Source organism: Cricetulus griseus, chromosome 3 (genome assembly GCF_003668045.3).
Source record: "Cricetulus griseus strain 17A/GY chromosome 3, alternate assembly CriGri-PICRH-1.0, whole genome shotgun sequence".
Classification (NCBI taxonomy): Eukaryota; Metazoa; Chordata; class Mammalia; order Rodentia; family Cricetidae; genus Cricetulus; species Cricetulus griseus.
The window spans coordinates 47,601,661-47,612,727 of record NC_048596.1 but is presented as its reverse complement, the minus strand read 5'-3'; positions in this window follow the sequence as shown (position 1 = coordinate 47,612,727).

The following is an 11,067-nucleotide window of genomic DNA, read 5'->3' as shown; positions in this document are numbered from 1 at the left end:
ACACAGCTATGGTCACTTCAATTTCAAAATACATTTTCTTGGTTTCTTTTCTTGTGAAAAAATGAAATACCATGACAAAAACAGCTTATAGAAGAAAGATTTATTTTGTTTATGGCGCCAGACTGAAGGTCCCTTATGGTGAGGAAGGCATGGCAGCATGTGGCAGGAGCAAGATGGTTGATCATATTTCAACCACATAGTGGAATCAAAGAGAGTGAATAAGAAGTAGGGCAAGGCTACAAAGCCTCCAAGTCCACCTTAGTGACATACCTCATCAAGGCTATATCTCTTAATGGTCCCAGAAATTTCCTGAAACAGCTGCACTCCTGCAAGTGTTTAGATACATGAGCCTGTGAGGAACATTTTTCAGTCAAACTACTATAGATATTTTAAACAGCATTGAAGGTGAGGCATGAAATCACTACAGAGGCAGACTAGGTGCAAAAGGCTGGACTGAATTTACCCTGGCTTAGCAGAGCGAAGAAATCAGGTCTGTCCCCAAGATCCCTGACCTATGTTCTACAAAAGGCAAATGCAGCCTGGTAGAGCCACAGGGACACATCGCCAACTCAGTTTCAATGTCTGTGAAATATTTTGTGACCTCCTAAAATATTTTTGTTATTATAGAATAATTATGATGTATTTATAGTTTACTGTGATATTAAAAACATATAGCCAAGTGTGTAATTACCCAGTCAGGGTAACTAATGTTCTTTTCTTCTATAGCTTTGGTTTTTGGAGTCATATAGTGTAATGGTGAGTTGTAGTCTTCATACTGTGTTACAGAGGAGTACTAGAACTTATTACTTCTTTTAAGCCTTTAGCAGTCAGTTTATTATTTAACGCTTACATATGGAAGACACTGTAGTATTTGTGTTCCTGATTTTATTTCTCTTAACATGATGGTTTCAGGATTTATCAGCTTTGATGCAAATTATATCAAAGCATAATTTTGGGGAGTATAATAATATTCCACGTGTTTATATATTTCATGTTAAAGGTGAATTTATCCAATGATCAGTATCTAGGCTGATTCTGTATCTTAGATGTTTTTAATAGTACAGAAATAACCTCTTGGGGATGTAAGAACTTATCTATGCTGATATTGTTTGATTTTTGTATTTTAAAAACAAATAAATCTGTATAATTAAATAAATACACTATTTTTTTTACTGGTTGCTTTATTTTCTAAAAGAGTATCACAGCATAAGGCATTCATAACTTTACTCTTAAGTTTTTCACTAAGGCCAATGGATTGTTTCAATTACCTTAAGTGACATCTATCCCCTCTTCAAATCATTCCAGTATTCCAGCCTCCAACAGCAGCAGGCATTCCTTGTGAACACACCAGCCAAGCAGGCCAGAAAAGTGGCCCAACTCCAGCAGGCACTCTTTCTTAACTTACAAGCCACTTCTTGCCTGGGAGCAAGTATCCCAGCCTCCAACACCAGCAGGCATTCTCTATGAACACAGTAGGCAATCAAGTCAGGAAGAGAGGGAAGCCAACTGAAGACATTAACCACTCTCCCTCTCTCCAAACCCACCCCATAGCTCTGAAACAGAACACCTATTGAGCCTTCCTTCTCTCCCCTGCCTACATCTCCAGTGGATCCCTAAGATCTTCTCCTCTTAACTTTTCTTTCCACACTGGTTGCTTTATCTCAGGCCACATCTCCAGCAGACAACAGCTGCTAACAAACAGGCCACTACTAGCAGGGAAGTCTGTAGGCTGTCTGTAGATGTTTCTTTCTCCTTCTGTTCTTCCTGAATCTAGAGGAGCTGTAATTTAGATCCAATTTCCCCATTTAATCCTCAGTGCTATAGCAGACATGGGGTGACCTCTTTTTTTAACCATATCGTGTATTCCAAGGAGACATAATAAGCAGATCCTGCTTGAACATTCTCCTCTCCTCCCTCTTGTGAACCCCTTCAGAACTCTATCTATTTCCACTCCTAAATGGTATCTCCCAGTACACAGAAACACATTTTACCTGGAACCCCCAGTGATGACACCTATTAGGTACACAGGAAATTTCCTATCAGGAAACTCACAGCCACCAAATTCTCCTAAAATCCAGAGAGGAAACAGAAACCAAGAAAGAAAAAAAAATGCATCCAACAAAGACAAATCCAGTAATCAGTGTCTAGACATATGATCATCCAGATTCTAGATGGCTAGATGACAGTATAAAAACCCAACCAGTAACAGTGAGGTCAATATTTCTCCACTAGAGCTCAGCTACCTTACTGAAACAGGAACTGAATATTCCAACAGATCTGAAGCACAAGCAAAGACCTTAAAACTATATGAATAATGATGGTTGAGGTGCTTAAAGAGGAAGTCAATAAATTCCTTAAGGTAAAGCTGGAAAACTCAAGCAGTGGGAAAAATGAATAAAACTGTTCAAGAACTGAAAGTAGAATTAGAATAAATAAACCCAAACTGAGGGAATTCTAGAAATGAAAAATTTAGGTATTTGAACAGGAACTACAGAACCAAACTTTACCAACAGAATATAAGAGATGGAAGAGAGATTCTCAGGCTTTGAAGATATGATAGAAGAAATGGATAAATGAGTCAAAGAAACAGTTAGAACTGTTATAAATTCCTGACAGAAAACACCCAGGAAATCTTGGACACTATGAAAAGACAAACATCTAAAAATAACAGGAATAGTGTAAGAAGAAACACAGATCAAAGGCTCAGAAAATATTTTTAACAAAATCATAGAAGAAAAATTTTCTAATGCAAAGAAGGAGATGCCTATAAAGGTACAAGAAACATATAGGGCATCAATTAGATTGGACCAGAAAAAAAAATTCCTCACTGCACATAATAATCAAAGCACTGAATATATACAACAAAGAAGAGTTAACTACCATCCTGAAAACAGAGAGAATAAACAACCTCAGAAGGAACACACACACACACACACACACACACACACACACACACACACACACCACCACCACCACCAATAATAACATAACAGGAATTAACAATCATTAGTTTTTGACATCTCTCAATATCTGTATTATTAACTCCACAATAAAAAGACATAGACTAACAGAATGGATGTGAAAACAGGATCCATCCTTTTGTAGTACATAAAAAACACACCTCAACATCAAGGATAAACATTACCTCAGGGTAAAGGGCTAGAAAAATATTTTAATCAACTGGACATAAGAATAAAAGGCTTGTGTACTCATTTTAACATCTAACAAAATAGAATTCTAGTCAAAGTTAATCAAAAAAGACAGAGGACACTTCATATTCACCAAAGGAAAAAGCAATCAAGAGGACATTTCACTTCTTAATATCTATGCCCCAAACAAAAGGGCATCCAAGTCTATAGAGGAATCAGTACCATAAATTAAGTTATATATTAAGTCACACATTGACAGTGGTGGACTTCAGTACTCCACTATCACCAGGAAACAGTTCATCCAGACAAAAACTAAACAGAGATCTGTTGGATATAACAAACATTATAAACCAAATGTACCTAATGGATATTTACAGAAAATTTTACCCAGACATAAATGGATATAGCTTCTCTTCTTTGCACCTCATGCAATTCTCTTCAAAATTGACCATCTACTCAGAAACAAAGCTAGTCTCAGCAGATACAAGAAATAGCACCCCGAATCCTATCAGACCACAATGGATTAAAACCAGATATCAGCAACAACAGAAAGCTTACAAACGCAAGAAAATGGAACAAGTCTCTACTGAATGCAAAATGAGCCAAGACAGAAATAAAGAAGTTAAGGACCTTCTAAAATTGAATGAATGAATTGAATGAAAATGCATGCTCGAACATCCAAATTTATAGGACACAATGAAAACAGTTCAAATAGGAAAGTTTATAACACTAAGTGCCTCCATTAAAAAAAAAAAAAAACTGGAGAGATCCCATATAGAAAACTTGAAATCTCTAGAACAAAAAGAAGTAAGCAAACCCGAGAACGAAGTTGGAAATAAATAATCAAACACAGGGCTGACATAAATAAAAGTTGAAACAAAGGGAACGAGACAAGGGCTGGAGAGATGGCTCAGAGGTTAAGAGAACAAGACAAAGATCAATGAAACAAAAAGTTGATTCTTGAGAAAATCAACAAGATCAACAAAGCCTTATCCAAATTAACTAAAACTCAGATATATAGTATCCAAATAAAGATTAACAAAATAAAAATGAAAAAGTGATATAATAATAGACCCTGAGGAAATGCAGAGAATTATAAGGACATAACTTAAAATGCTGAACTCGACCAAATTTAAAAATCTAAAAGAATTGGATTATTTTCTTGATAGGTACCACTTACCAAAATTAAATCAAGATCAAATAAGCAATACAAACAGACAGATAGTTAGATCCAGGCACCAAACTCATGAAGTAGATCAAAGACCTCAACATAAAATTAGCTATACGAAAATTGCTAGAAGAGAAAGTGGGGAATAACCTTAATTTCATTGGCACAGGATACAACTTTCTTAACCCAACACTGATAGCACACGTATTACAATCAACAATTAATAAATGGAGCCCCATGGAATGGAAAAGTTCTGTAAGACAAAGGACACTGTTATTCAAAGTAGTAGCCTATCGAATGGGAAAGATTTTTATCAATCCTATCTTAGTTAGAGGTCTAATATCCAAAACATATAAAGAACTTAAGAAACTAAACATCCAAAACCTAAAGGACCTAATTAAATATAGGATACAGATCTAAATAGAGAAATCTCGATAGAGGAAACTCAAATGGATGAGAAAAACTTAAAGAAATGATCAGCATCCTTAGCCACCAGGAAAATACAAATCAAAAATTACTTTGAGATTCCAAGTTGCACCTGTCAGAATGGCTAAAATCAATAACACAAGTGACAACTCATGCTTGTGAGGATATGGAACAATGAGAACACTTATCCTCATTGGTTGCTGGTGGGAGTAAAAACTTATACAGCCACTATGTGAATCAGTACTTCAATTCCTCAGAAAGATGGGAGTTGATCTACCTCTAGATTCAGTTATACTACTCTTGGGCATATACTCTAAGGATCCTTCATTCCACCACAAGGACACTTGCTCAAACATGTTTACTGCTGCTCTACTCATAATTACCAGAAAATTGAAACAATCCGAGATGTTACTCAACGGAGGAATAGATAAAGAAAATGTGGTAAATTTCCACAATGCAGTATTACTTGATTGTTAAAACTATGGCATCATGAAATTTGAAGGCAAATGGATGAAAATAGTAAAACATCATTCTCACTGAGGTAACTCAGACCCAGAAAGAAAATATGTTATGTATTTGCATATATGTGGATATTAGTCATTAAATAAATAATAACCAACCTACAATCTGTTGACCCAGAGAGGTTAGGTATAGAGGAAGGGACTTGGGAGTGCACACGGATCTCCCTGGCAGCGAGAAATAGAATAGATTTATAGGTGGACTGTGTACTGGGGTGTTATGATATCTTAACACTAGGGTTAGGGGGAGGAGTGTGATTTGACAGATGGATGCAGGAAGAGACATACTTGACGGGTAGTGTGGAAACCTAGTGCAGTGGAAACTTCCTAAAATACATGAATTTACTCCCAATGAAGTCTCATTATAATGGGGGAGATTGGGCTCCAACTGGCCATCTCTTGTCACCAAACAATGCTTCCAGTACTTGTTAAATGCAATGAGTTATGTCCAAAGGGGTCTCATGGAAACCCCCAAATAACTTAGGTTATTTCAAGATAATAGGTACTCTCTTCAAACTGACAGCAAGGACCCATTGCTTAGGGAAACACTCACAGAACTCATTGAACAGGGAGAGACCAAACTTCCACCTAAATGGAACCCTCACTCCTATGTTCTAGTGTGCTTTGTATGGGATGGTACTCTGAAGGCTACCAAAAAGAAACATAAACACCAACCCAGCCATGCAATCTTGAATCTACAATCTGTCTTGCCTACAAAATATGCTAGGGCAGCAGTGGCACAGAACTTATTGGAATAACTAAAAATGTCTGCCTTGATTTAATGTCCACTCAACATGAAGGAATGTATATCTGACACTGCTTGGATGACCAGGAATCATAGATTAGATAGTCCAGAGATTTAAAGTAAAACCCAGTACTACTGTTCTTAAAAAAAATCTAAGAAACAATAAAATGACTCCTAACCATATTCTGGTATACTCATAGGTCAGAGCCTTATTCAGCCATCATCACAGAAGCTTCCTTCTGCAGCAGTTGGAAATAAACACAGAGACACACAGCTAGACAATATGCAGAGAGACAAACCCTGGAGCACATAGCTCTAAACGCAGTGTCTCCACCAAATCCCTCTCATCAGAGCTTAAGAAATCTTGAGGAAGATGAGATGGAGAGTCGAAGAGGAAGAGGGCTTAAAGGACAGCAGAACAGTTTCCTCTAAATCAACTGATCAAGGGGCATATGAACTCACAGAGACTGAAGCACCAAGCACACAGCATATATGGGTCTGGCCACTGCACATAGTATATTTTAGCTCTAAGCTTAGCTCTTTTATGGGACTCCTGAGTATGTGAACATGTAGGTATCCCATTCATCTACATTTTATTGGGGGTCATTTATTTTTGTTGATTTGCCTTCCCCAACTTTAATGGGATGGCTTTTGCTTCCTTTCATTATGTTTTATTTTGCTATGTTTGGTTCTTATCTAGAAAATAATTTGTAAAAAAAACATATTTATGCAAATGTCAAAAATCCATATACTCCTCAAAGCCTTTACTGAAGGCTTTATCTTTGTCACCAATACACTTTTTCTAGCTTTTCATATAATGGGATGAGTTGGCAATGGTAGGAGGAAATTGCATTTATCATTTATTACCAGGGAAACACAATCTGATATAACACTTTTAAAAACAGTTTTTGGCAATGTTTTATAGCACTAAAGAAAAGTTTAGCAAGTTTACTGATGATCTTGTTTCTTTGCATTTATTCAAGCCAAATGCAAGTCATTATCTATGTAAAAATATTGGCAACTCTCATAGCATACTCAGTATTATGAAATAGCTTGGCTACTGGAGGAGGGATAAAAGTGTCTTCAGTTGTTTAACTGCTGGTTAACTTACCACGTTCCAATTCCATGGTTATATAGATGCTCTTAGTTAAAGTTGGTGGGTAATGAAACAAACCAAGAATATGTAAGTATAGGATAGTGACTTGGTGGGAGGATGGGGCTTGATGGGATGAGAGTGATAAAAAATGTGATTATATATATATATATATATATATATATATATATTCCAAAGAATAATTTTAATTAACCACATATATTATATATATATATTCATTTATCAGTAAATAATCTGGGTAGTTGCACATTTTAGATACCATTTAATAATAAAAAGAAATGAAGTACTCATTCATGAAACACATACACTAGGGTAAAGAAAATAATCCACACTTTGGATGCTAGATATTGTAAAATGTCATTAATATGTTTTATATTTTTGTGAAAGAAAACATTCAAGGATGAAGCCAGTATATTTTGGGAGCTGATGATAGGTGGAAAACTGATTTATTACAAATAAACCAAAGTGTCTTTTGAACTGATATATTTAGTTGAATTTGGTACTGGTATGTGATAATATACATTTATCTATATATTATACGTTTCCTTAATGGGAAACATAAATGAGAGAAAAGCATAGGTGCATCTGTATGCTTGTGCAGTCATAAAGTTAGGTCCCAAAGGCAGTTTAATTGCTTCTACTTAAAGAAATAGAGTAAGGCCCCATGGTTGCCTCATAGGGAGCCTATTTCCCTGATGTCTTCATGTTTCTACAACTCCCTCTGGGTCCCCTTCATTGGTCTGTAAATCCCAGTATGATGTTCTGTCTGACATAATTTTTAGCAGAGATGTTCGACAGACACATCATTACTTTATTTATGCTTCTAAATGGGAGAGTGAGCATAGGAAAGCCTCCCTCCAACTGAGGATTTTGTTAGACAGTGAACATGGACAGAACACACTCCAACTCATAATTATACTTAATGAGTTTACAGTAACAACTGTTTTGTCAGACTGATTTTATTTGCTCTTCAGAGACATAATTCTGTGTTTATGATATACTTTGCCCATGAATAAAGAATCTGAAGTTGGAGTAAGGTAAGTGACATTTGGAAGATATTTCCAAAAGATGACACCTCCAAAATAATTTGCCCCTTTTTTGTAAACTTTTTTATTCTTTATATTTCATGTGTGTGGGTGCTTTAGCCTGCATGGATGTCACATGCATGCAGTGCCCAAAGAGTCCAGAAGGGGGTATTGAATCTTTTAGAACTGGAATTGCAGATAGTTGTGATCCACCATGTGGGTTCTGGAATTTGAACATGGGTCCTATGGAATAGCCAAAGCTCTTAGCCATTGAGGCATCTTTCCATCTCCACATATACACATTCTTCCATGACAAAGTTTCAGACTTCTAAAACCCAGAGTTTCAGACCTTTTATTCAAATTAAGTAAAAATTTCTATTTACTGATATGATTCTGCAAATTATGTTGGAGGGTTATTTTGCTTAGTTTTCAAATAAAGAGTAAGTGATCAGTTCAAGGGTACTGTAAGAATAAATGCTACATTCAAGACTTGAACCCAGGTATGTGGTCCAAGGTTAATATTTTTTCCTTCTATTTTTTTCTTGTTGTGGAGACAAGGATCATTTAAGTATTCTGTAAGCAGTTATTCATTACCTGATTGAATTGATGATTTCAGACATTTTACTTAGGATTAAATATATTTTCTTATGCAGAGGCGAGTTAAACTTCTATCTGTTGTATATAAAACTTTCAGAAATACTTTTTTTTTTTAATCTGTGTGCGAAAGTGCCAGTAAGCATATGTAGAGGCCAGAGAACCACTTTGGGTGTCATTATCTGCCTTGTGCATCCATCCATTCTTCCATTCATCTATTCTTGAGAGAGTGTCTCTCATTTCCCTGGGGAACTTTCTAAGCAGGCAAAACTGGCCTCCCAGTAAGCGGCAGTGGTCTGTCTCCAACCCTAGCTTTGTAGGTAGAAGTGCATGCTCCTTTCTTACCTTTTTAGCCTAGGTTTTTGAGAGTGAATTCAGGTCCTCATTCTTGCAAGGCTAATACTTTACTGAGCTAACTTTCCAAACCTTAAAAAAATACTTACAAAAATCACTCTATGGAGGTATGATTGGCATATATAAGGTTGTGCGCATAGTTAAGTGAAAAGTTTAAAACATGTAAAATCAAAGAGATAGGTGCATATAAAAAGTTGTCTGAACACTGAACTAGTTGTTGGCATTTTTTTTTCCATTTCTAAAGCAATACACTGATTTTGGGGGTTGGGTGTTAGAACACTTGTTAATGGTGAGGGTAATGATTCTTACAAAATGTCATACAGCTTCCCTAAGATGATGAACACAAATGTGAAGGGAAATACTATTATACAGCTTGGATTTTTATCTTGTCCATTACCAAACCTCCTTATGGGACAACACAGACAAAAGTAACAGACATGTAAATTGGCGTTCAAAAAATTTACAGAGAGCATTAAATAAGTTAGCAAGAACTCAGCTGAATTTCAGTGCTTTACTCATAACTTAGCTGTAAATAACTTCACATCCAAATAGACCAATAACAAGGTGGCTGGACACCTGGCTACCCATTCGCTTAAAACTGGGTTCCATCTTGAGTCTTTAGGAATTTCCACAGTAGTTGGTAATTATAGACTATCACAAAACTTCAAAAAATTAATCTCTATAGTTGTTAATAATACTTGCAAGACACATGGCAGTCATGTGAGAAGATTTTAATATTAGTTGTAGAACAAAATATCCTAAAAATTAATTAATATTGACAATATGATTCTTTATTCTTTAAAAACTCTATTTTATGTGTAAGAGTGTTTTTGCGCCCCCCCCACAGCAATGATAAGAACAATAGTCAAATTACAGAGGACAAGACTTCCAGAATGTATTCACACATATAACCATACATATTATCAATTTAACACAAACATCATAATTACAAATATTATACCTAGCTCTAGTTGAAGTTTTTATTTGTAATTTTAAAATGTGTTGTTTAGTTATGACAACTCATTTTAAAGTTGGCATAAGCGAGTTTAGGGTAAGTTGGAGTGAGAGCAATGTTGCCCAGGTAGTATGGACCAAAACATAATTCTTCCCAGAGTCTTTATCTTAACTGATGCCATGTCTTCCCTTCGAAACAACCTCTGCTGGCTATGCACCTCACTTCTGCCCCACTATCCTCAAACATTTATTGTGAATATCTCTTATTAATTAATTGTGAAACCCAAAGCTGAATTGGGGACTATGAAGACAAAACTTGATTTAGATCTAAATAATAACAGTGAACTTGAAAACCAATACCTGGGCTCAACAGGTGAATTATCAGTGAATATTTGTATTGGTATGAATAAATTACTTAGATCTCTGTTATACACATGTAAAATTAAACTGAGATTATTTATAAATATTGTGTGGAATATTTTAACATAGATAATTATAATCACTAATTATAAACAACTATATAATTTATATATCATATCATTAACGATACATAATTACAATGCAGATAATTAACCATGTTCTTAGATATATGAATTTATAAGTATAAATTTATGTCATAATTATGTACATGATACTTACATATTTCAACATTCCTGTCTGTTTTATTTACATATATTAAGATTCCAATTAGCATTAATGTATTATAAATGTGTTCCAACTATAGAAAATGTTTAATAAAATAACTATCAATTGAATACTATGTATAGATATATGTATATATATATATATACACACTTTTATTTACTTATTATTTATATTCCCATTCTGTTTAACTTGATGGGTAATGTAATAATTGTAAACTTTATGAGGTCTACACACATGTTGAGTTGTATTGATCGGATAAAGCTAATGAATGTTTTAAGTATAGCACCCTAAGCTCATTTCTTCCCATTTTTCATAAAAGATACAGCAGTTTATTGTGAACAACTTTATCTCATATAAGCTCTAGGTCTTATTTCT